Source organism: Ursus americanus, chromosome 4, assembly GCF_024610735.1.
Source record: "Ursus americanus isolate L20-20 chromosome 4, mUrsAme1.1.p, whole genome shotgun sequence".
Lineage (NCBI taxonomy): Eukaryota > Metazoa > Chordata > Mammalia > Carnivora > Ursidae > Ursus > Ursus americanus.
The window spans coordinates 24,497,121-24,522,825 of NC_142130.1; the positions used below are offsets into that span (position 1 = coordinate 24,497,121).

General features: G+C 46.6%; 1 protein-coding gene and 1 long non-coding RNA gene across 19 annotated transcripts in view; one reads left to right on the forward strand and one right to left on the reverse strand.

Moving 5' to 3' along the window:
• Window positions 1-8,051: 8,051 nt before the first annotated feature.
• On the reverse strand, window positions 8,052-15,513 carry LOC148110222 (uncharacterized). 3 transcript variants are annotated; one of them, XR_015724167.1, is made up of 3 exons: window positions 15,389-15,513; window positions 8,300-8,504; window positions 8,052-8,185 (listed from the first exon to the last, which is right to left on the reverse strand). It is a non-coding gene; the product is annotated as an uncharacterized LOC148110222 (long non-coding RNA). The 3 variants fall into 3 exon arrangements; XR_015724165.1 differs by lacking the exon at window positions 15,389-15,513 and adding an exon at window positions 15,251-15,377; XR_015724166.1 differs by lacking the exon at window positions 15,389-15,513 and adding an exon at window positions 15,251-15,365 and having other exon boundaries at window positions 8,300-8,482.
• LPP (LIM domain containing preferred translocation partner in lipoma) overlaps window positions 15,374-25,705 on the forward strand; it is a 639,448-nt gene continuing 629,116 nt past the window's right edge. For 7 of the 16 annotated variants that reach the window (XM_045811266.2, XM_045811267.2, XM_087861504.1 and 4 more), the window contains exon 1: window positions 18,411-18,959. The gene's annotated coding sequence lies outside the window, so the exon portion shown is untranslated. Of the gene's footprint in view, window positions 15,510-15,611; window positions 15,697-16,531; window positions 18,387-18,409; window positions 18,992-19,144; window positions 19,261-25,705 lie in introns of those variants that run through there. The other 9 variants (XM_045811268.2, XM_087861490.1, XM_087861508.1 and 6 more) reach the window with 7 other exon arrangements.

The following is a 25,705-nucleotide window of genomic DNA, read 5'->3' on the forward strand; positions in this document are numbered from 1 at the left end:
CCCTGGGTTTGGGATGGTGTGGTGTTTACAGTGCACCTTGTTGCGTGGAAATTTTCTTGAGGTTGGCAAGTGACCTAGTGTCAATCTAACCCATTCTGTGACCAACTTGTCTTAATGTGGGAGTCTTAGCATTAGGTGGTGAGTGCTCTCCAAGCTTTCAAGTGCTTGACCCATGCCCACTAATTTTGTGGCTTTGGCTTCTGAGATTCCCATTAGCAACAGCCTTTACCTCATGTGCACGTTAATGGAAACCAACAGTGACCAGGCCACGAGAAGGCTTGTGTATACCACCAGCAATCCCCGGTGTGGAACTGGGGACTGGGGAAAGGACTGAACTAGCAGACCCAAATGAATGGGGACCGTGGATGGGGATTCGAATCAAATGGGGAACTGTACATTGCACCAAAGGCTGGGGCTGGGGTCCTGGGGGGCTCCATCCTCTGCTAGCTCAAACTGACCCACCCGGGACTAGAAAGCCAATTAGATCAGGAGCCCAGCACAAAGACAATGGAGCTCAGAACTGAGAGGAAGCTACCCATGGGCCTCAGAAATGGCTAGAAAGATGGAGAACTCAAAGTGTTCATGAGTATTAGCCTGTTTCTTATCGTCCCCAAAGCTGTCAGGAGTTTCCTTCAGACCCAGAATCCTTCAGATTCCAGAACTGCTAAAAAAAAAAGAAAAAAGTTCAACCGAGTAAATTTTAAGGATCTTATCGACTTTATTCAACGATTCAGGAATCAAGCAACATCCCATATGGCAGATAGAAAGGAGCTCCGAGGAGCTGTACAAAATGCAAAATTTTATAGGCAGAAGGGAGCGGGCACAGCGAAGTTTTACCAGCAAGAAGTGGATTGTTTGCAGCAAAGCCACTTTCTTTTAGGGGATGCGAGGGGTCTGTCAGGCAGATTTCCTCACTAGTGCTGACCTGGTGATTTTGACTGACTGTTTTAGGATTCCCTTTCTGGGAGACCCAAAACTGTAATTGAGTTAAACATTAAGTCTTAGTTTGATGATGTGGGGCTTGGTGTAAGTGACTCCATTTGGGGCCTGTTGTCTTTGTTTTTAACACTATAATCAAGGTGTTTCCAAAACTCCAAAAGGGCTTGAAGAGTTCACAGTACAGTGAAGGTATTAGAATGTTACTGCTACCATGACCATTACTACTATGATTAGTACTAACAACACTCATAACAAGATAACATGAGATGTAAAGTGTTAAAGACCTGAAGAGACATCCGGGGAGTTAGGATGTCAATGGTTCTAACTATCAGCGAGGTCTTCACCGAAAGGCTGCCCCTCAACTGGCTTTGAAGGACTAAAGGATTCGTGCCCATAGACGTCTTTGGTGGGCTGGGAGGAGTGGATTTCCCGGTAAGCTAAGACGCTGAGATGAAGTATGAGGTAGATTTGTCAGAACACAGAGCGCAGGAAGGGAACAGTGAGAGATTATGCTGGAAAGGAAGGCTTATAGAAAGATACAGTTTGCTCTCTTGCTTTGGTATTCTCATGTTAGAAAATATTTTTGTTTATTTCTATAATCTATAATAATCAGTTCATTCAAGAAAACATGGTAATAACAGGCATTTCAAAAGAAAGAATAATTTCATTACTTAATAATTTGCTCTATTTCCTTCCATTTTTTTTCACAATAGCTGTTTTTTTTTAAAGTTTGTTCTGATCATACTTTATTGGTTTTTCAGTTATGTTAAACCTTATGTGAGAGATCTATCCTTCAAGAGACATACCTTTTTTTAAAAGAATTTTTATTTATTCATTTGAGAGAGAGAGCACAAGCAGGGGGAGGGGCAGAGGGAGAAGGAGAAGCAGACTCCCCACTGAGCAGGGAGCCCGATGTGGTGCAGGGCTGAATCCAGGACTCTGGGATCATGACCTGAGCCAAAGGCAGCCACTTAACGGACTGAACCACCCAGGCGCCCCTCAAGAGACATTTTTTATGTTCAGCTATTTATAGCATTAGTCTCACAAGAGACAAGAAACCACTTGAAATGGATAAAGGGGACACTTGGTTTCCGATGCTGCTTCGAGGGGGCGCCAGTCTTCCTGTTATTGCAGAGACCCGGCTCCTCAGGGACCTCCCGACAAGGTGGGGCTCTGTTGATGGCTTGAAGAGCAGTTCGCCAATCATTTAAACCATCACTTCACCATTCTTGAGTTCTTCTCGTTGCTTTGTTTTTGCTCTGTAGAGTGTGTCTTAAACCAGTGTTTCTCACACGGTCATGTGCCTAGGAATTACTTGGGGGCCTGGTAAAATGTAGTGGACTGGGGATTCTGCCTTTCTAACAAGCTCCCGGGTGATGTTGATGCCACCAGTCCACAGGCCACACTTCGAGAAGGAAGGTCTTAGAGTATTTTCTTTTTCATACCTAAGATGTCTCTTTGTTGCTTTCATACAAGTAAAACAAATTCACTTGGTCAAAACCTTTCTCCCACAAATCCATATAAATATTGTTTTATTTGCTTTCGACATTTTTATTGTGGCCGAGACAGCTGAGTCAATGTGATTTTTTTTTTTTTTCAGAGAGAGAACGCGCACAGGTGGGGGGTGGCAGGGAGCAGAGGGAGAGGGAGAAAGAGCATCTTAAGCAGATTACACACCGAGTGCGGAGCCCGACATGGAAGGTTTGAGCCCACGACCCTGAGATCATGACCTGAGCTGAAATCATGAGTGGGATGCCTAACTGAATGAGCCACCCAGGCGTCCTGAGGTCAATGTGATCTTAATTCCATCCTAGGTAAACAATTTTTGCCACCTGGATGTTTAAAGGATTGTTGTGCTTTACTGGTATGCTTCAAACATTTCACTCTGATGTGTCTCAGTGTGAATTTCTTGTACTTTGCCTTGAATGCAGTGGACTTTTTGGTTGGCATACTCAGGTAAACTCTCTGCGGCACAGGAAAGTTTCCTCTAGGTATGCTCTTAATCATTGTTTCTTTTTTTTTTTTTTAAAGATTTTATTTATTTATTAGACAGAGATAGAAACAGCCAGCGAGAGAGGGAACACAAGCAGGGGGAGTGGGAGAGGAAGAAGAAGGCTCATAGCAGAGGAGCCTGATGTGGGGCTCGATCCCATAACGCCGGGATCAAGCCCTGAGCCAAAGGCAGAGGCTTAACTGCTGTGCCACCCAGGCGCCCCTTAATCATTGTTTCTGATCAATATTGTTTCTGACCTAAGTCCTGCTTTCCCCCCAAGGACCTTCAATGATTCTCAGCTTGGATCTCTGACTCCTATCTTATGTAGATCATTTTCTCTTTTTATTTTGATCTCTTTAGGCTTTTCTCTATAATCTAAAAAAGATTCACGTTTATCCTCCATTTCATAGACGAGGCTTTTCCAGGTCATTTCTGCTCTGGTTCTGCCCCCATTGTGGATGTTAATTCTGCTGTTATACTTTTTAAATTTCCCAAAATATTTTCCCATTTTATCCATTTCCATTTCTGTTGTTCTTTTGTCTTTTCATGTTGGACTCTTCTTTATTACTTCTGTTCTTTCAAAAACAGCATCGCCTTTAAGCTTTTAGAGAATGCCAAAACTTCTTTATCATTTTCTTCTGGTTCTTCCAACAAATCATTTCCAGAACGTTGTTCTCCCTTTGTATTTCCAGGCTAATGTTCTCTTTTCCCTTGTTCTGTACTGTAATGAACATTTGTCATTGTTTTCATATCTCAGCATCTGAATCTCCTCCTTCTCCCTTCCTTTGCTTGGAGAATCTCCCATTTTATGAAGCAAAGCTTGTCTTCCATATAGAAACTGAAAATCCCAGAAACTCAATTTCTCAGTCTCCCTTACAATTAGAGCACACAGAGTCGACTCTGCCAGTTGGATGTATCTGCATTGACTAGTATGAAGGGTTCAAAGAAGCAGGGCAGAACTGGCTAATTTCGGTTTCCAGAGGCAGCCTGGCCGCAGTTCCAAAGACAGCACCAAGTGTTGGGGATGTCAGTGGTACAAGCGACTAAGTTCCCCAACTTCCATTTAATAAGTGTATTTTCTGTTTATATGGTCAGAGTCCAGTTCATTTCTTACAACTAAGATCCCTGCATGATACAATACATATCTTTTAAATAGACCCCGTCCTGGTCTTATTTTTTGCTTACCATTCCTCAAATGAGTGGGCATCTTCTATTCATACATGGTATTGATTCTGCTCTGTCCATCTGGGTCCTGGTCAAACCCATTCCCAGGGAAAAGCTGGATGTCATACTCCTTTTTGGCCCAATTCCTGATGTCTTTAGGCTTTCATTCTGTGCAGATCTGTTGGTTGGGGCTGGGATTTCTAACTCTGAAAAAGCAAAAATAGAGGTCTAATGGGGAAAGGGACCCAATACTCTGTTGGGTACATGCTTTGCCCAGAGGCTTGTTTTCTCATCTATTAAATCAGAGGATGGGATTCAGTGATCTCTAAGGGCTCCATACTTATGTATGCATGCAGGTGAGGAAGGTTTAAGAGGGACCCGAGACAGGAACCAAGCTCACACTCTCCCAGTCCCATTGCTTGGAACAACCATCCTGAGCACTTCTATGGGCAGCCCATCGCTTGCTCAGAAATTCTCCATGAACTTTGGAGAAAGTCAATGACCAGGATAGATTTTCTGCTGCCATGCCACACCCTGATACTTTCCCCTGTTCTTTCCTCTGAATTATGTTCTCTTCGCCCTTTGGTCCAAATTTTGCTAACTCCATTACCTCCTCCCCCATAATCCATCTTTTCTTATACTCCACATTCTACGCTCAAGCCATAATGAACTATTTTCAATTCCTTGATCCTACAGTTCTCAGTCTTTCCTTGTACTTCAAGCTTTGCCTGGAGCATTCCTCCTTGCCCTACATTACTTTGCCTAATACCCTTCCTCTCTCGGGTCCCATATCTATTGTTTCCTTCAACAGATCTTCTCTGCCCTCCTCTCCCTAAGACCTGTGTGCTCCTTCTATGGGCTGACTCATCCTTAACACGAACCACTCTGTATAGAGATTGTGTGTGTGTGTGTGTGTGTGTGTGTGTGTGTGTGTGTATGTGTGTGTGTATAACCTTGACTAGCCTCTAGCAAACCCCTTGGCTATGTCTTATTTTCTGTTGTTTCCCTAAAATTTAGTCAAGTATCTGCCTTGTAAGAGGTATTTGAAAATATTTGTAAAAAAATATAATAATAATTAAAAGTAATTCCTCCCCAATCCTGAACATGCATAGCACTTTAAAATACAATGACTTTCTTCTTTGTGTGAAGTATTTATTTATAGCATATTAGACTCTGTTCTTTTAGAGTAAAATAGATGACTGGTTCATGTTAATGTTATGTTCAGGACCTTATTAACAGGTACTCAAAACATATTTGCTTAGAGAAGTCTTGTGTTATAGGGTAAGCATAAAAACAAAAATCAGTTGTCTAAAGGGGACCACTCTAAGAGTGAAAAACAGTGCTATTAATAATTACTCTGAGACCATAGTCAGAAGTTGGGATTGCCCAGAGCAAGTGGGACATACAATCACACTATTTAGCTAGCAATACCCCTTTGCCAGATCATTAAGAGTAGTTTTGTAGGCTTTGATTTAAAATAGAAGGTGCTGGGTCACGGAGAGCTTCTGGCATTTTACCTACTGTCTAGGACAAACTGATACGAAAGATTACCATCTCCTAGCAAGTAGTGAGTTAGTGACAGGGACAGATAAAGTGCCCAGGATTCTTGATTCCCTTTATTCTTTACTGGAGTGAATGCTACTTGCCTTTTGATTAAGTGGGCCACATGCAATGGGAGACATTGCAATTTAGATAATTTTTTATAATTAGTCATTATAAAAAAGAAGGCAACAAAATCAAATCTGTTTCTTCTTCCTACCTCTTCCACAGTGATGAAGCATAATCCTTTACTTGTAATCAGAGGTGGGACTAAAATGTCAAAGCCATATGCTTTAAAGAATTTAATGGAGATTCATCCATCACCCTAAAGCAGTAACCACTTTTTTTTTTCCTTAAAGAAAAGCACTTAGAGCATTTAGGTATAAGTTCAGTGATCCTATATTTAAGAGCTTGATGCTGGAAAGTCTTCTCATCCATGCTCTACTTGGGGAAATCAAGGCTCAATATGTACCGTGTCTGGGTCAGTTTGTGGTTTAGTAGCTCCACCATGAGAAAACACTGATGGATGACTTTGACGGTAGTGTTGAAAAGGTTGAGTGGAGATGGGAAAAGCAGTGCTGGGGATTATGAACTCCAGTGGCAATAGTTTCATAGTGTTTACAGTTTGCTTTTATAGTCATTATTTTATCAGATCCATGTCATAAAGCTACAGAAGAAGGTGGACAGTAGGTCCCCATCCAGCAGATGAACGAATGGATGAATGAATGAATGACAAAGGCCCTGGGGCAAGAAACAACGTTCTTAGGGTGATACCTTCATTAGCAGAGTTGGAACTAGAACCCCAGTCTCTTGACGGCTAGCCTGACGTCCTCTGCTGTGTTCAGTTATGTGGTTGGGTGTTTCATCTGTGCACCGGCATAGGGGACCTACTGGACATTTGTGAATGCTACCAAAAGCCTTCACGCTGCTTGTATTTCTGTTCAGAATATCCTGCAGGGTCTGGTTCTTTGCCTGGCTGTCTATTAGGCCACGCGCTGTAGGAACACAGAAAGCTAATAATGAAGTAGCCTGATGAAATGCAGCTAGATCTTTAGCCAGCGCCTTCCAGTGGCCTGCAGGTATTTGAGCCTCCAGGCACACCAAGGTTTGTTTGTTTGGTAGAATTGTCCCAATTTTGTGTATTCAAAATGCATTTGAATTTTTCCGATGACCATACAGTGCACCATGCAGTGCCCGTCTAATGTTAGTGATTGAAATAAAAGCATATAGTGGACATTTTTACTTGAAATTATCCTTGAAAATAGTTAGGAAGGCTTCATGTTGGAGCCCAACCCAGCCTATTTTTCCTCCAGCTTTGGGACTAATGCTGTTTCTCTGTTGAGCACCAGAAGAAGCATCTGACTTTTAACTGGGGGCCATGCTGAATAAATAATGGGTGTCCTTAAACAACAGAATTAGCAAGGTGAAAGACCACACTACAGAAAATGGGAGATCCGATGCCGAGCAGGTTTGCCTTTCACATTCCCTGCTCACAAAAGCTCTGGTGGAGGGCAATACTGGTGGCGTTTGACTTCTTATCTCTCTCCTCTCTCTGCTCTCCTGTTGAATATGTGAAGGTTAAATTCATACATGATGGGACAGCAAATAACGGGAACCTAACTTCAAAGAAGGGGACAATGGCAGAGAACTTTTTAGGGAAGAATTAACCAGACTTGACAACTAATTGGGGAGAGGAGTTGGGGAGAGAGAGAAGTCAAGAATGACCCTGGGTTGTGACTGGGGAGGTTGGTGTATCAGGGATGGAAACAGGGAGGTGTGAAGAGAAAACTGGGCCATGTGCAATGAAGACATTTTCTTGAAGTCTTGAAGCCATTCTGAGCTTGAAGGCTCTTGAATAAAGGCTGAATAACTTACACAGCATATGAATTTAATCCACAACTCAAAAGTAAGACATGAAAATTTGAAGATTGTTTATAATCGAGAGCTTCAAAGTAAAATTAAATTTATTGTGCAAAGGAGGAGAAATCTAGTGTCATTCAATTTGAAGCCCACCCCACCCTTCCTCTGGGAAAGCACTCGCAAAGAATGTCTTAAGCTAATTGGGTGAGCAAAGGGCCAAAGGTTAGAAATATGGGTAAAAATCTGATTGAATATTTCAAAATCATATCCCAACACAAACCATCTGGCATGGATTCCCGAGAAGATTCAATTGTTGAAAGAAGGAATGCAACTTTCCAAATACGTATTATTGTTTTTTTGTCTTCAAAAAAGCAACAACAACACTTCAGCGGTGTAGCTGTTGGTAAGCATCTGCCTTTGGCTCAGATCATGATCTCAAGGTCTTGGGATCGAGTCCCACATCAGGCTCCCTGCTCAGTGGGGAGTCTGCTTCTCCCTCTGCCCCTCCCCCCCATTGTGCTCGCGCTCTCTCTCTCTCTCAAATAAACAATTAAAATCCTTTTAAAAAAGCACTTTATTGGGGCACCTGGGTGGCTCAGTCAGTTGAGCATCTGACTCTTGATCTTGGCTCAGGTGTCTATCTCAGGGTTGTGAGTTCAAGTCCTGCACTGGAGCCCACTGTGGAGCCTACTTTAAAAAAAAAGTACTTTATTGTCTTTGTGTTATTATAGACACATAGGACCATTTAAAATAATATATGTTTATTGTAAGAAAATTTAGGTAAGTCAAAAGAAGAAACCATACCATTTAAAGAAAACCACTTTAAGGGGTGCCTGGGTGGCTCAGCCATTAAGTGTCTGCCTTCAGCTCAGGTCATGATCCCAGGGTTCTGGGATCGAACCCTGCATCGAGCTCCCTATTCGGCAGGAAGCTTGCTTCTCCCTCTCACACTCCCCTTGCTTATGTTCCGTCTCTTGCTGTCTCTCTCTGTCAAAGAAATAAATAAAATCTAAAAAAAAAAAAGATAACCACTTTCAAAACCTTGGTTCATAATCTTTCAGACCCTTTTTCATACATCTGTACTGTCTTTTCCACTTTAAAATGTCATGTATTCAAGAGAAATGAAAATATATGTCCACACAAAGAGTCGTACATGAAATGTTCATAGCAACATCATTCATAATGTTCCCAAAGTGGATAAAAACCAAACTTCAGCAACTAGTGAACGGATAAACAGAATATGATCTATCCATACAGTGGAATATTATTTGGCCATAAAAAAGAACAAAGTATTAATACATGCTACAGCATAGATGGATATTGAAAACACTATGTTAGATGAAAGAAGCCATATATAAAAGTTGACACATTGCATGATTCCATTTACATGAAATGTCCAGAATATGCAAAGCTATAGAGACAGAAAGTAGATTAGGGGTTGCCAGGAGCTGCAGATTGGAATGGGAATGATTGTAATGGGTACAAGGTTTCTTTTTGAGATGACAGCACTGTTCTAATGTTAGAATGCAGTAATGGTTATATAATTCCATAAATTTATTAAAAATCATGTGTATGCTTAAAATGGGTGAATTTTATGGTATATAAATTATACCTTAACTAAACTGTCAAAGTACATACTGTGGACCTCTTTTCATTCACTTAAAACTATACTTGAAAATATAAATCTAATCAAATCCCTATTGTTGGTCAGAGATGCTCTCTCCTACCGTGATATCTGCTGGGATTTTCCAGAAGTGCGTGAGGATGTGTACTGCAGCTATGTATGAGGCAAAGCACATCCTAAGGCATATTCTTGGATGCCCAGATCATAAAGAACTAGTAGACCTTCTTCAGTAGTCATATAACCCCACACAGTGTGCTAGGGGCCAGTGAGGCCATTAAGACCAAGACCGCAGAGATTGAACCTTTGGAAAGTGTCCTTTACCTCCTTGCTGCTGTTGTGAAGACAGAAATGTGTGCTCCATATTGGTGTTCTCCCAACAAGCCCTAGGGTCTATCTCCAGGCTCACTGTCACCTGTTCCATTGGGAGGCTGTCAGCTGAAGTGTCAGGTCCAGACTGTCCAGTGGTCCACTGGGAAGTCTCAGCCAAGCAACCTCACTGACCGTTTCCCTTGGAATTGGTATGACCTATTGTCTTTGTGTTAGCATGTAAGATAGCTGTTGTGTCCATTTTTCTCAACACTGAATTCCGAGGCCTAATACGGTTAGTAGGTGTAGAGCAGACACTTGTTAGAATAAAAGGGTGTTGTAAACCACCTCTCTTTGTGTTTTGGAGTCTCTAAAACTTTTCATTGATAATGGACTCAAGAGGCACTAAAGCTCCATCCATCTGCATTTCTGCCACCACAGACTGGCCCCCAGTCAGACCAAACTGCCTGACCCCTGAGCTCACTGGCTTCCAGGCATGGTCCCAACTCTTGTATGTTCTGGGCTTACCTGAAGCCAAAGCCAGCAGATTGGTGTAAGGGGCTGAGTTTTGGAATAGGCCAAATACATTCAGATAATGTGCTCCTGTGATCTGGCAAAATGCAAACACTGATTACTCTACAGCTACTGGCTGAAAGCCAGGTTTGAAAACTGGGTAAAATCGTGCAGAAATCCAGGGGCAGATACAAGTCATACTGTGTCCATATTTGCTTGATTCCTCTAAGCCAGGAGACATTGTGACATCATTTTCCCTCAAGAAAAGGCCTAGTATTCAAAACAGGGAGAAATATCCATTTAGGAAGTCTGATGATGTATTCCTTTTTTTTTTTTTACATTGAGATAATTTTTTCCCATTGTACAATGAGGTGTGAAGAACAGAGTAAACAAGCCTTTTGTAAATGGCTTCATTATCTTTAACGCTTTACAAAAAGCCTACCACTGCTGTTTACCACGTCAAGTTTTCATCTCTTTACAAAAGGCTGATGCTTAGCTGACCTGGCCAGAGGTCCTGTTTGCATATGCACTGGTACAACAGTCTTAGGAAGAGAACGAAGTTCAATTATAAAGCAGGAACATCAAATATTAAAACCATCACTTGTGCTTAGCTTTTCACGGAAAAAGGTAAACTTGGGTGTTCTTTTAAGAATTTATGTGATATGAAGTGGCAAAATAACCAATGCTTTAATTTTGTGTCTATTGCTATAGTGGAACGCTATCCTTACTTAAATTATGAAGTTTATACATGCTAAATATGGGAAGGCCTAAATCCGTGCACACAAGGGCGCATTGTAATACATGAGAAATCACCCTTTCCTTCCTCCTCATCCTTCGCAGCCCCTGCCCAGAGTCATGGTCTAAGATAATGTGACTGATCTTCCAGAGGGAAGCCATCAATTGTGTTGCTTTTCTAGCCAAGATGAAGGATTCATTCATTCGTTCACTGAATAGCATTTGGTCCTAAGTCCTAAATTCTGCCTTGGTTGCTGGGGAGGAAACCTACTGCAAAGCGTTTTATGTTTGAAAGAAGAGATCAAGCACACCTAAAACAATTTACAATGCAATGGACAATCAAGTATGTACATTTTCTAGAGGATAGAGCGGTTATTTTCATATCAATGGAGAAGGTCTGGAGGCAAGGAGCCACCGGGAGAAGATTGCTTGAAAGGGAGCTGGCAGGATAGGTAAAATCTGCATTTGTGGAAATGGGTCCAGGAAAGTATTTTAGGAGGAGGAAACTAAATGAGAAAAAGCTGGAAGCAAAAAGTGCTGGAAGCTCTGTGTGCAAGTGTGTGTGCACGTGTGTGTCCGTGTGTGTCCATGGTGGTGATGGTGGAGGGCTGCAGGTGCAGTCTGTGGAACAGCCCATTAGGGCTTGATCACCCAACCAGGAAGGGACAGGGAAGAGTTCAGACTTAATGCAGTTGATATCATGAAACTTTCTAAGTTTCAGAGGATAATGTGGCATGCTCCCCTTTGAGAAGATGGATTTGGGCAATAGGTTGAGAGTAGCGTTGAATTGAAGAGCTGGGAGAGTATACAAGAATATCACATCCAAGAGCCTGTTGCACGGATAAAGAACTTGAGACCAGAGAGAAAGTGACTTGCCATGAGGTTACACAGCAATTGCAGGGCAGGGAAAGGAGTACTAATCTTCTTCTCCCCTGCGCCCCCTGCCAATCCTGGTTCTACTTCCAAATGCTCAGGCTTCTATTACTCTTCCTCTCCCTTGCTCTGTCTGCTGACCAACAGCCCTCATCTCTTGAAGGAGATGTCTGATTTTATTTAAACACATAGGTCCTTTACCTCCTCCATAATCCTCTGCCTTTGACCAGGAAGAAGAAGGAGGAGGCGGGGAGGGGGAAAACCAGTTGGCTGTGTACAATGATCAAGGCAGGCACTGTATTAAGGACTCGGAGACAAATTAGCCTCAGTCCAGTAGCAGAGAAAGACAAGGTGACCAATGACATCATCCAGAGCCACATGGACTGACGGTAAGCAGAGTGATAGGAACATTTTTTTGGGGGCAATGCATCCATTGGAGGTGGTGGTAGGGGCAGAAAGGGGGTGACATTTTTGGGGAGTCCAAAGAGGTTAGGTAAGCATTGCCAGGTGGATGGAGAAGGAAGGGAACTCCTGTGAGAAAGAAGAACCCATGAAAAGGCAGATGACTGTGGACAGGTAAAAAGTGTTTGCAAAACCACATGACCTCCGTTGGTCGCAGGGTGGTGGCATGGGCAGGATGGGCAGAGATGGGGCTGAAAGGTTGTGCTAACCACACCAAGGCATTTGGCCTGATGCGTTTAAGCTGGGTAGAGGCAACATCAGGTTGGTGTTTAGCTTCCAACTTCCCTGCCCCTCTTGCCTGTAGTATTTCTCCTGTAGCCTCTTCATAGCTATTCCTCTTCGTCAGCTGTGGGAGATGATGAGCTCTGCACACTGGAGCGTTCCGACAGACCAGATGGCCGCTCGGCAGCGGGTGAGCTAGTGCGGGGCTGCCTGGGCTCAGGTGGGAGTCTCAGCTTCCCCACGTACTAGCTCTGTGTTAAGAGCAAGCTACTTAACCTCCCTGGGCTTTACTTTCCTCGTGGGCAAAAGGGCAAAATAGAGAAAAATAATACTGCAGATCCTCGAAAGGTTTTGAGGTTAAATAAAATGCATATGAAAAATCTTAAGAACACTGCCTAACTTCTCCTAAGCATGGAGACTGGACTGCCAGGAGCTACACAGAGGCTTTCGGGTAAGGGGCTATAGCGGATGGAAGGGAATGGTGGGACCACAACCTGCCTTCCTGGAAGTTTTTTGTGCCATCACTGGAACAGTGAGAATGCTTTTGTAGGCCTCCAGATCTCCAGTTTGCAATCCTCAGATCACATGACCTCTGCCCCCACCCTGAAATCCTGTGCTTCCTTTAGTCTCTGAATGGGTAATCCTGTATTTTCTGGCATTGAGTCTGCAAATTTACACAATGTTTCCTTCTTTCTTAAGTCCCTGAACAAGCAGGTTTTAATGGGCACGTTGAGAAAAGTAAGAATACAAAAGAAACCAGATCAGCAAATGAGAATGAGGCTTTTGACCTGGGTTTGCACTGGTGACTACACCCCATGCCCTTGACCAAGCATCCGATTTATGACTTTGCTTCTTATACTCCTGGTGAGTGCCTCATGAGTCGAAATGATCTTTCCTGATTAACTTTAATGCTTGTGCTAACACCATGCCCACCTGAGCAATTCCTCAATATTTTAGGAGAGGAAACATAGTTCCCCAACACACCCATACAACAGTTTCCACATAATTAGTAGCATTTCTGGATCCAACACAGCACTCTTATAATGTGTATGATGGAGGAAATGAATGACTCTAATTATACCTTATTAAATCTTATTAATCCTCATTAGAAACCTATTATTCTTTATAAATGGGTTACTAGGGAAAAGAAAAAAGAAATGCTGGTCAAGTCCCGTTATATTGAATGGGGATTGGGTGAACCCATTCTTACTTTGAGTGATACCTGGGGTTTTTGGTTAAACAACAGCATTCAGAATACGGGTTTGTTGAAATGTTTAAGATAGACTAAGTGAATTGTGTTGTAATAGGATCTGATCTCTTGAAAGCCCCAGGACAAAATCTCTTTTAAGTGCTCATATTTCCTATTTCAAACTATATTAGTTGCAAAGAAAAAAAATATTTCATGATTGCATGGCATGGGTACTCTTTACCTTATCTCTGCTATTTTCAATTTTTGCAGGTGTAGAATGGGAAATTGAGAGGAAGAGAGATTAAGTAATCTAAACCCAGGAATGTCTGAATTAAAAGAATTTGCACAAAGAAGGTGCTCAAGAAATGGTAAGTGTAATAACTTGTGCTTCTACATTCACTTCTTTAATTCTTGGTCGAAAAAAATTCCTCCAAATCCAAGAAAAGCCAAGTTCTGGATGTTTCAAGAATAGGTACTCTCAACATCCATGAATGGGAATTAGGGCCTGCTGGGAGTCAGGGCCTCCTTATTGGGTGGAACACCCCCCCCCCCCCCCCGGGATTAGTCATGTGACCTGGATGGGGGGGAAGGGAGTTCATGTGCTCAGTTGTTTATTTTGTATTGGGCAAATCACTTGACCTGTTTTTTTAAACTCAGGTGTTAAAGAGGGACCACAGTTTGTCCCACCCAACACAAAGACCTAATAAACCTGTGAAAAACACTTTGATGATGTGCTGAGGTGAGGGTTGCTTATTTTAGGTGCCAGGAGGCCAGAAATACACAGCAACAAAGTCTTCAGCCTTGGAGCGTCTTCCAGGCACTAGCTGCCGAACATTACAACCTCTTGACAAAATAAATGGTGATTTTCGTGGTTGCTCATATTTACAAAGGTCAGAGGGAAAAAAATCCGACTCAAACCTTCCAAGAACAGGCTTGCCTCTATTCAAACCAGTTCACCCAGTTCACAGTCTTTTTTTTTTTTTTTTTCTTTTTTTTGAAGCTGTAAGCTCACAGCAAGCTTTCTGGGCTTCCGGGACAGGGCTGGGAAGTAAATGCTAAACTGCAGGGGTTCCTCTGACTACAGCACAGAGGAAACTGCCCTGAAGCAACTGATTGTCGCTGCTTCTCAGGGCTGTCAATCAGAACCTTCCAGGAACTGACTCGGGGACCAAGAGAAGTTGGCAGGCTCTGCACAGGGTGGGCCGCGTTGTCCAGGGACACGTAGCCCGTGTCACTGCTCAGTGGGACAAAGGGAGTCAGGGCCCTGCCTGGCGGCGGAAACATCCCTGGAAGCCTAAGCATCCGGGTCCTGCTCTTGGATCTGTGTTGTGTATGACCCTGGGCAAGTCATTTCTCCTCCCAGGGCTTCGGTGTTCTCCTGTGTCAAGTGGGCGGGTTGGGAAGTTGGTCTTTGCCAGCTCTGCCATCCAGTAGGTTCTGGGTGTTGCTGGGAATCCAAGGCGAGGCTCGGGAGCAAGATCTCAGAAGGGAATTCCATGGTAGGATCTCTTGGGTTGAGGCTCAGAGCCCTAAATTGGCGCTTCCACAGTAGACACGGTCCCCCCATTTCTTCAGCAGCCCCTCCACTCAGCCGCTTCCTCCTTCTACGTCTGCTTCCTCTTCCTCCAGTGCAGGCAAAGCCTCCACACCTCCCTCTTTCCCTTCCTCCTTTGCAAGCTCCCTGCATCCCCGCGTCTCCTCCTCTTCCTCCCAGGAAGTAACATGCCCTCCGCGCGCCCACCTTCTGGACTAGCCGCAGCCCCAGCGGGCGCCCCCTCCCCCGCCAGGCGAGCGCGGCGCGGCGGCCCCGCGGGCACACGCTTTCCCATACCTTACATGGACAAATGCGTGCAGGCAAAGTCAGGAATTCAGGCCCCTGACGTCAGCCTCCAGCTCTCAGGGCACCGCACGGGAGCCCGAGGGGAGGGGGTGGGGACGGTGGGGAGGAAGGAGGGGGAAAGGCACCAACCAGCGGCCGCTCCAGCCCTGCCGAAGTTTCACTTTTTGTCTCTGGGTCCGCTCCCGGGCCCCGCGCGAGCTTTCCCGGGATAAGTAGCGTTAGCGAGCAGGGGAGAGCCGGGCGCTGCAAGGTAAGGGCTGGCTGCACGGCCCGGGGCGCGGGGCGCGGGGCGCGGTGCGGGGCGCGGGGCCGGGCCTGTCCGGGGCCGGGGACAATGGGAGGGGGAGTGCCCGGGCACCTCCTCCTTCGCCTCTGCCTCCGCCTCCAGCCGCCGCCGCCGCCGCCGCCGCCGCTGCCCCGGCTGCCTCCTCCCCGAGGTATTGTTGCAAATCCTCCTTCCTTCCCCCCACCCTCTGCTCGCGGGCGCCTCGGGAACCCCCGGCCCTCCCCGGGCGCGAGCGCCTCCGGGGAGGCAGGAGCGCGGGGCGCAGGGCGCGGAGCGCGCGCCCAGCCCGGGCCCCAGGGCCCGTGGTGCGGAAGTGCCGGCCGCGGCTCAATCACGGGGTGCACGCATGGGGGAGGGGGACCCCGAGTTTTCGGGAAGCGCTGACCTGGGGCTGGGCGGGGTTGGCGCCCTTCCCTGAGCGCCCCCTGCCCGGGCTTTTCAGGGCGTCCAGGGGGCGGGGCCACACCCAGCAGCTTGGAGCTTTCGCGGAATCTCAGTTGTCACAGTGGAAAGGGCCTAGGAACCCGGTAATTGGAGTCCCCCCATTTTACAGTCGGCTCAGTTGAGGCCCAGAGAGAAGGAGGGCCTCCCCGGAGTCACTCTCTAGAGGCCGAGCCATAGCTGACATAGATGGTTCCCAACTCCTGGTTCTTTTTCTGCAAGCATTTCTCCAGCACCCACTGTGTGCCACGCGCTGTGCTGGGTGTGCGGGGTGTCCGAGAGGCTGGTGGGCCTCAGTCCCTGCCCTCAGGGAGCGCGCAGTCAACCGAGGTGCCCAAGCTGACCCGAGATAAAGTGCGGAGTGCGGGGGCGGGGGGAAGGCATGGATAAAGTTTTCAGGCGCTTAAGGAAAGGAGTTTGATTTTACCCCTTTGGAGGGGCCGCGCTTGATCAAGGCTTTGAAGGATAGGGGGTTTCCTGAAGCCAGCCAGCGACAGGAAGGCCATTTGCGCGGGGGTGGGGGTGGGGAATGCAGACCAGAGAAAACTAAAGAAAATGTGGGGAGTGGAGATGTAACTGTAAATGTGACTGTATTAGGGTCATAGTGTTGGATGGAGGGGGTGCATGAGATGAGATAAAGGGTGGAATTGTGCCTAAGTACTGGACAGAGCGACGCCTTTGGGACTTGGGAGTGCTCCGGGAACTGAAAGGGCTCTCTGGCTTCCTTTCCCCTCCCAGGGATCCACTGCCTTCCGGTCCTCAACACAAAATGCAAAAATGTGGGGTCATCCCTGAGCTACTTTCGTAGTACCAGACTCACTTAACTTTGTTTCCAATACCCTTTTCTAAATTGTTTGCCTCCTAATGAAACTCATTCTCACTAAGGTGTTAGTGACTTAATGGCTTACCTTTCCCAGCACGTGTGCATTTTAGGGAAGTCTCTAAGTAAAAGGGGGGAAAGCAGCTAACTGCCCCCACCCCCAATTCCTTACCCTCCCTCACTCGTACAGGTAGGAAAACAAACATAAAGGCCCACAGGAGGTGGGTGCTAGTTCTGAAGCCTACAGTGAGTAATGGTGGATGGTGGGGGGCCCAGAACTCGAAATAGGGTTCTGTCCACTCCACAACCAGCCTGCCAGCCCCATGGGTCAGTTAAGAGGAAGAGTGTGTACCATAACACCCAGGTTTTTATAGTTTAGAATGTAGACTCTAGATGGGAGATGATGAGTAGTTGGGGTTAGCTGTCTGAATGGTTGAGGGTACAGGCCTGGGCCCTTTGGGTCAGGCATATGCCCAGGCTCCTGCTCCTTGTAAGCAGTGGGTGGGCCTAGAGTTGGCTTTGGGGATGGTTGGAAGGAGGAGAAGCTGAGTTTCTGCGCTGGTTACTATGGCTAGGACTGAGTAGGACTTTTTGTGGTGACATGTTCTGGTGGAGAAGTCACTGTTCTGGGAAGGTAGACAGTGCCAAGCAGTGGTTGGTGGAGAGGAGTCTTCATTATGAAGGGAGTTTGGATATGACTTGAAGTCCTCTTTGGAGGGTTTTTATCAGGCTGGGACATGATTGAGAGGGGGAGGAACTGGCATTGGAGGCCTCCTGCTGCCCAGTTCCAGCGAGAGAGGCAATAATTTGGCCTGAGAGTATTCTCAGTGGGTGTTCATTCATTTACTTGGCATATATTACCAAGTACCTATTATGGGCCATTGGCAGATCTGAAAAATTTGTAGCAGGTTTCTGTATTTTACTGAGACAAATAAATTTTATTTCATCAATTCTAAAACACACTTCACATTTTAATATGACTGAAATTGGGTTCTCTTATAATCACAGATGTGTCATAGCTGAGCAGTTTTTCATTCTAAGTTGATAATGGTACATCTTAACAGTTGATGGTTAGATTTGATAAAATTTGTTCATTATACCCTTTATGAATGTGCGAGGCTCTGCACTTGATTAAACAGTTTCCCATCAGATATTCCATTTGGATATCAAACAATCCCCCGAGAATTGGGCCTGGTGACATTGTCATCAGCATGTGAACCTTTGCCCAAGGTCACATGGCTAATTAGAGATGTGCTCAAAATTACAGCCCAGAACTTTGATCTTGGTGTTAATATGTGACTTGACTTCACTGTGAACCTGGCACCGGTTAATTGGGAACAGGGACGCATCTGGTTGGATTTGATTCCAGAACTATGGCTTAAGATGCTGGGATAATGATGGGTTTTTGGTCAAGACAGAGATGCCTGGTGACCTGGTAAAAGCAGGGGATGGAACACACAGCTAATTTTTACACAGAAAGGAGAAGAGCAGTGCGTGAGGTGCACAAGTTCTTTCAACTGGCTGGCCCTGGGAGGACAAAGATAAGGGAACACAGCCTCTGTCCTCCTTGAGGAGCCCAGGTGTGTGTGTGTGTTGTTATAAGGGTATGTTTTGGCTGCTCTGCACTGAGGAGGGTTGACTTCAGGGAAACAACCACAGAGGGAGTGGTGTCTGAAGACAGTCTTTAGGGCTGAGTAGGACCTGCCCATGTGGAAGAAGGACAGGTAAGATACGGATGTGGATGCGTTAGGCATATGCAGTCATAAGGAAGGTTTATGCATGAGGCTGTGTTTGGAATGAGCAGTGTGAAGGGGGCTGTGGGAAACGGAGATTTAAATTTAATTTGCTAAGTAGATTTAAATTTATCTTGTAGGCTAAAGGGTCATTACATGCTTCTCTAGAGACTGACTTGAGAAGGCGCCGGGGCAGGGGTTCTGGAAGCATAGCTGGGATTAGGTATTTGGATGGTAATGCAGGAAGCACAGTAACACATTTATTAACTGTTTGAGTGAACCTGAGACTTTGACCCTGGTCAGTAATTAGGAGTCGTAGTGCAGTGTGTGCATTGGTGGGTGGGTGTGTGTGTGAGTGTTGGTGGGGACTTTCTCAGGAATATGGCGTTGGAAGGCTGCGCCTTGCTGGAAGAAACCCAGGTGAGGAAGGAGGAGGTAAAGCTGTGTTGCAGGTGGGAAGCTGCTTTCTGGGTGGAAATCTGTGGGCGGGGAGGTGTGTATGAGGTAGAGGTGAGGCAAGGGAGAAGGGAACGGAAGTGTATTATGGGAGTCTGGTCCACACTTCCTGGATGCACGGGGCGATTGGCTGGTGTATTCCTTTGCAGGTCACAGAAGTGAGACAGAACACTGACGTGCTGATGAGGACTTCATCTCTCCTCACTGTCTGTGAATAGGGTGGGCGGGTGGCAGGAGGCTTAATGGGATTCATGCCTGGCAGCAGGTAAACCACAGAATTGAAGCTGGAAAACGTTTATCTTTTTATCATTCTTTCTTAATAACAGTAATAATAATATAATAATTTTGACAATTTTCTGAGTGCTTCCCAGGTGCTTATGTAATTCTCATACTGATTGATTAAAGGAGGCTTTATGATTTTCGGTCTTATTTTGCAGATGAGAAAATGAGTTTTGGGTTAAGTAACGTCACATAACTAGTAGTGACATGGCTAAGTTTCCAGCCTTTGCCTGATCTGTAGCTTCATCACCGCTCTCTGTGTCCACGGAAGGGAAAGTGCAAATCAGTGGTGTTTTTCAGTGGTCTCCCTTGGAATTTAACTCAGTTCACATGCACTGGGCCCGGTGGGATCGCAGTTGAAGGTTTAAGTGTGCGAACAGGCTTCTCACTTCCGCATGCGGCTGCCCAGCCCCTTCTCTCTAAGATACTACCATTCTTTCTACCCACTGGGTGTCTTTTCTCCCCAAACCTAGCCACACAGAACAGAGCCTCTCCAGCAAACCATCTGAACCTACCCCCACATCATTCCCTCCTAGGCCCTCTGTAGTGATAAGGCTTTGATGTATCCCTATAGAGAGGCAGTTGGGGCAATCAGATCACTCAAGTAGCAAAGTGAGGGAGGGTCTTGGTCCCTGTCCTTGCCCTTGCCCTGTGACTCCTTCCACAATGCTGGATGTCCTCTGGACTTGAGCTGCACAGCTCCTGTTGGATCCTGCCTGCCCTTCCTCAGGTCACACTGACTCCTTCCTGCCAGGTGGCTTCCTGGCTCAGGACCCTGAGGGATCTGCTCAAGTTCTGCCTGTGGCCTGCCTGCCTCAGGGGGATTGTTTGCATTTCACCAACTCAGAGATAAAGGCATTTTCAGGTGAGGAGACAGACGCTAGGAATGGCACTCCACCAAGTAAACAGGACCTTGCCTATCTCATCTTGGAATCCCTCTAGTCTCTGGTGCTCTGAAGATGTTCAGGACGATTTGTTCAGTGAATGAACAGCATTTACTGACACAGTATAGACACCAGTCACCACTTGACTTCATATGTTTGCTAGTCTCTGTCCCTCTTCCACTTTAACATAAGCTTCCTGAGGATTGCAAAAATGCCTGCTTTGTTACTGGCCATGTCCCCAGGCCCAGAAGAGTGCCTGTCACCTGGTAGGTGCTTTGGTTTGAAGCATTTTGGTAGAAATGCATTGGTTTGATGAAGAATTTGGTAGAAGCATTGGTTTGATGAAGAAAGGGATTGATATGATTCACCGCAACCCCACGATAGCAGTGATATGGGAGAGGGACCTTGGCTCATCGAAGCTTGGGCCCGTGGAGTCCCAGGACTGGGTGGAGGACCAGCTAGACTGTAGCCTGCCCAGGTGGCATTGGCATTGGGCAGTCTCCCTGTCAGGGTGACGACCAGGGCCTGGCAGTGCAGAGGGGCGTCTCTTCTGTTTTCTCAGTCTGTGGCTTTTCCTGTGCTGTTCTCTCTGCCTGGAGTTCCAGGCTGGCCAGAGTCTCTGCCTGTTGTACACCTATGACCCTTTAAATTCAAGGCCGAAACCCACCTTGCGCTGTGAAGCCGTTTGCAGGCTCCTTGCCCCCTTGTCCCCCACATACATGTGTGTTCACATACATGTCAGTCTCTTGTGTTCAGTGCAGCTCGGGGGTACTGCGAGATTAACGGGTGCCGGACAGAAATGCTGGATACTGGCTGACAAAGACAACCGAGGCTCGGTCTCTACAGCTCTTTGTTCCAGTATAGGAGAGAGACTAAAATAGGGCATGGTAAGGCCCTACTAAAGCGATGCACACAGGGCTGATGGGAGCACTAAGCAAGGAGTGCCCCACCACCGGGAAGAACAGGAGAATGCTCATTGAGAAGAAGACATTGGGTTGGGTTTTGAAGAGTGAGTAGGAGTTCATATGGTAGACGGGGATCAGGGATGGAAGAGTTTTCCAGATAGAGGGGCCTTGATATCTATGTATCGTCCTGAGGCCTTAAAGTGTTTGGTGAATAGAAGTGTGTGTGTGGAGCTCATGGTGAAAGATGGGGCTGGCTTGGGAGGGTTAGGGGGGAAAGGGCTGGCAGGAGGAGTAAGGATGATGGTGATTGTGGGGGACAGGAGGGCTTTTGTTACTTTTTGAGCAAAGGAGGGTTGTGGTGGGTCTGGGTTGCAGAGAGCAGAGTGCTGGCAGGGCAAGCGCAGAGGCCGGGAGCCCCGTGGGGAGGCTGCTGCTCAGTCCCAGGGTGGGTGATGGTGGGCCTCTACCAGCCTGGCAGAGAAGAGAGGGAAAAACAGATTCCAGGAGCTGTTTGCTGTTAGAATCATGTCAGGCAGCTTAGTTCCTACTCTTGTCCTTATAAATGTTTGCCGGCTTATCAGCCTTGGCTGGACAAGACTTTTATGTGACCAAAGTGTACAGGGCAGTGGGTGAAGCTTTGAGCTGGCAGCCAGTTCCTGCCTTAGGAAGGTGGGCTGGGCCTTGGCTCGAGCCACCGGATCCCTCTTTGCACAGGTGAGGAAACCGAGGCCCTGGGAAAGGGGCACACTTCTCTGTCACATCCTTGTCCGCTGAGCTGGAGTTGGGCCAAAGCCCGTCCTCCCAGGCCAGATCTCTTTCAAAGGCTTTTTTTTTTTTTTTAATTTTATTTTATTTCAAAGGTGTTTTTGATTCTGTTTCTGCTGAGCCTGGCCTGACACATTTCTTCCCTGCCCTACCTCCAACCCCCCCAGGGCTTTGCTTTGGAGAATTTGGGAGGGAATGTAACTTGCACTGTTACTGGGCTTGAACCTTGTACTTTGCACTTTGAAATAAAGTGATCAAGGTGGTTCAGTTTGAGTGTGTGCGTGGTGGGAGATTGGTTTCTTTTACTGCCATTTATGCCCTTCACGTTTTTTTTTTTTTCGTTTTTTTGCAAGAACCAAGGTTCTGACTGCATAACTTCAAGGTTCCTTGTGTGTGACAGCCCCCAGCCCCACCCCTATCCGTCCCCTTTCCATTTTACTTATTTTTGCTTGTGTAAGGGTTTTGAGGCTGCCACTTTTAGGTCCATTACAGGGTAGATCCTCTTGTTTTTTCCTTCCCTGTTAAACCTACCCATCACAACCCATCTCACAGAACCTATTAGTGTTGCATTGCCTTCATAGCACTTTTTATGTGGTGGATGCATTTTACAATCTTTTTTTTTTTTTTTTTTTTTTTTACCGAGCTCCCAATTGCAATCCAAGAGATGGGTTAACAGGATTAGTCATATCTGCAGAGTGTGGGCAAGAGCTCAGGGGTGAAGAACCCTCCCGTGGGGTGTTCTGCTTTAACTGTCAGAATGAGACTCAGACTCCCATCTCCAAAGCTCTCGTCCTGCTCCTTAACTTTTGCAGGTAAGCATGAGAAATTGACATTGACAGATTCTTAGCAGGCCCCATACACAGGCAAGAAACAGTATTATTTCACTGTGTACTAATTCGTATTTGCTGTGTCTGTGATTTTGGAAGGCAACTGAGAATCAGGCTGGAGACCCCAAACCCTGAGAGTCTGGCCTTCACCATGCTGTCATTTTGGCAGTACCAGCACCAAACGTTTCTGGTGTATGAAAAGCAAAATCTCTGTTTGAGCCACCCACGAGCGCTGTGGTCTTAAGCAACTTCTGGAACATCCCTGAGCTTCAGTTACCTTCAAATAGAGATCTTCTATCATAGTGCGTTTGTGAGAACCAGAGGAATTTCCCTAACAGTGCTTCATAAACTGTATCGCAGCGGGCAGCGTGGCAGTTCCTGGGGCGGAGCAGGGGTCTGGCACACGGTGATGACCCCTTGCCCTGCCGGTGGAGATGGTGGGGTGTAGACCCAGACAGCTGCTCCAAGTTTGAATCGTAGCTGTACCGCTCACTGGAGAGTGCTCCCTGGGTAGTCGCAGGCGTGATTTGCTGTACTGACTTCCTCATTTTCAGACTTCTTATCGATGAGGGCATCACTGTGGAGAACAGCATGCCCTGTGAAGAGGGCAGAGTGCTGCCGACAGCCACAGAGCTTCCAGGCTGTGCAATGGCCCTTCTTGTCTTGCAGCCGCCCCACTCTCTCAGGGGATTTGTTCCTGTGGTGTCTGTGCTCCTCAGCCCTCCAGGGTTGGCTTCTATTGCAGTAATTGCTTGTGTCATGGCCTCCCTTCAAAGCCCCCTGTGGTTAAAATGGAAAGCTGGTGTAGAGGGGTGGTGCTCGTCCTCCCTCCGAAGCTTGTGTGAGAACCTTTCATGGCGCCGGTCAGCGAGAGGACCAGGATGGGGTGGGGTGATTTCGCTGACCTTCAAGAAGTGTGTTTTGGCTTTGGTCCACCCCCAGTATGGGCACTTTCCTGCCATAGCCATTTTAGCATTCCTTCGTCACTCAGGCCATTAAGCAGCAAATCAGCTGCCACGTCCAAGTGCTTGGGGAGGTAGAGGGCCCGACCCCCTTAGCCCCTTAGAAGATGGCTGTGGGCATATGTAGTATGAGTTTTTTTGGCATCTTTAGAAGACCACTTGGTGGATATTAAGGGATTCCTGTCCTTAATGTGAGCCTCAGTATTCTTGTCTGTAAAGGTGGCTGTAGCCACCATATTTGGCTAACAGGTAGAGGGACCCCACTCTCTGGTCTGCCCAGCACAGCCCTGGTTTACGTCCGTGTCCCAGTGTAGGACTGATTTAGTGACCCCTTTCACTCCCAAAGGTGTTCTGATTTGGAGGATAAATGGTATGGTCACCCACTTGTAGGGGATTTTCGAGGGAGGTTGTGCAAGAAGTGAGCATAAGGCTAGGCCTGTCATGAGGACTCCACAAACACCCACTGTTTTTGTTAGAGGAGATGCTATGCGCTCAAGAAACGTTGGTTCAGTGAACTACTTTTGTGAGGTAAAGTTTGAGGATGTCAGAAGAGGTTGTCAAGACTGTAGGCATGTAGGGTTGGTCAGGGTTGATGAAAACATGTTCATGCCTGTGTAGTAGGGGACAGATGGGGTGTGCAAGTGCACTGGAACGGGCATGGGAGTTCGTTGGAAGGGCTGGGTCTTAGGTTAGACGTTGAAGGACAGGAGGGCTCAGTCCAGGATGCAGTGGGGCGGCTAAAATTATTCTGGCTACTAAATCTAAAGAAATAAAATTGGTTCTCTGTCTGTGTGTCTCCTCGAGCTGGGTTTTTGGATCATTTATTTTCCATTCATTGGCCCATCTTGATAATGATCTCAGGGATCACTGTGGAAGCCCAGTGCGGTACTGAATTCTGTGCCAAGAAGTCACCAGAGTAACCTGCCCTTATTCTTCCTAATGATTCCATTGAAGATGGTTCTTGTTCAGTTCCCAGGAAGAAAAACAAAACTTTGTTGGCACCTGGAGCTCTTGTCTTGTTTGGTATGAAAACGAATCCTTTGCATGAAGTGCAGCAGGGAGTTGCCACCAACAGGGCGGGGTGTGGGTGCCCTGACTCGTGGGAAAGGCACACGGAAGGGACCTGGAGGGTCAGCAGCACCTTTTCTTCGAGTGAGGTGAGAGGTAGGTCAGCTTTCCAGATGTCTGGTCATTTCCGTCCTGGAAACCTCTCTTCTTGGGCACAGCCTCGCAGCTTCACTTGGGGAATCCTAGGGTTCCAGTAATGACGGTGGGGCAGGACCCTAAAGATACATTTGTCCGTTGATCTGATGTACCCGTACTCATTCATTCCACACCATGTGGCAGATGTACCTGTGAATGAATGAGTGAAATTCTGGTCTGGGTTTTGGGGATGGAAAATACATGCAAGAAGTATCTGGTGGCTCTGATTGGATGGTGACTAACACTAGGGACCTGGGGGAAACTTCACAGATGAAGAGACTGTCACTTAATTGGGCTTCGAAGGATGAGTGGGAATTTGGTGGGCAACAAGAGCAGAGGGTAGTTAAGTAAGGGCAGTCACGTGGCAGAGACACAGGTGAGAAAGTGCACAGTGCCTTGGAAAATTGGAGTCCCTGGAGATGGACTGCATTGTATGGAACCCAGGGTCATGAGGGTGAAAAAGTGGGGTGGGGCTGAGACTGAGAAAGGTCTTGATCGCTAAGGAGTTGAGGCTGTACTATGAAAGGAGAATCAAGTCAGGGGCTCTGTGTTTTAGGAAGATCTTTGGTTATGGTGTGCTGGGTGGGGCGGTGGGGACTGGGGATGGCAACATGTACTGTAATAGCCCAGGCAAAAGCCAAAGGGAAGCTGAGTTAGGGTCAAGGCCATGGACGTGGTGGATGTTTTACAGGTTAAATAGAGGTCACCCAATCTCGTTTAAATAAGAGGAAACCCGGACCCTGAGTGGGTGAAACGTGCTAAGTCCACAGCCCTGGTTCCAGCATCACCTCCAGGTGATCCCATCCTCGCTCAGTGTCTGTGAAAGGGTGACAGAGTGCATGGCTGTTGAGGTAGCTGTTTGTCAGGGGGAAGATCTCTATCCCT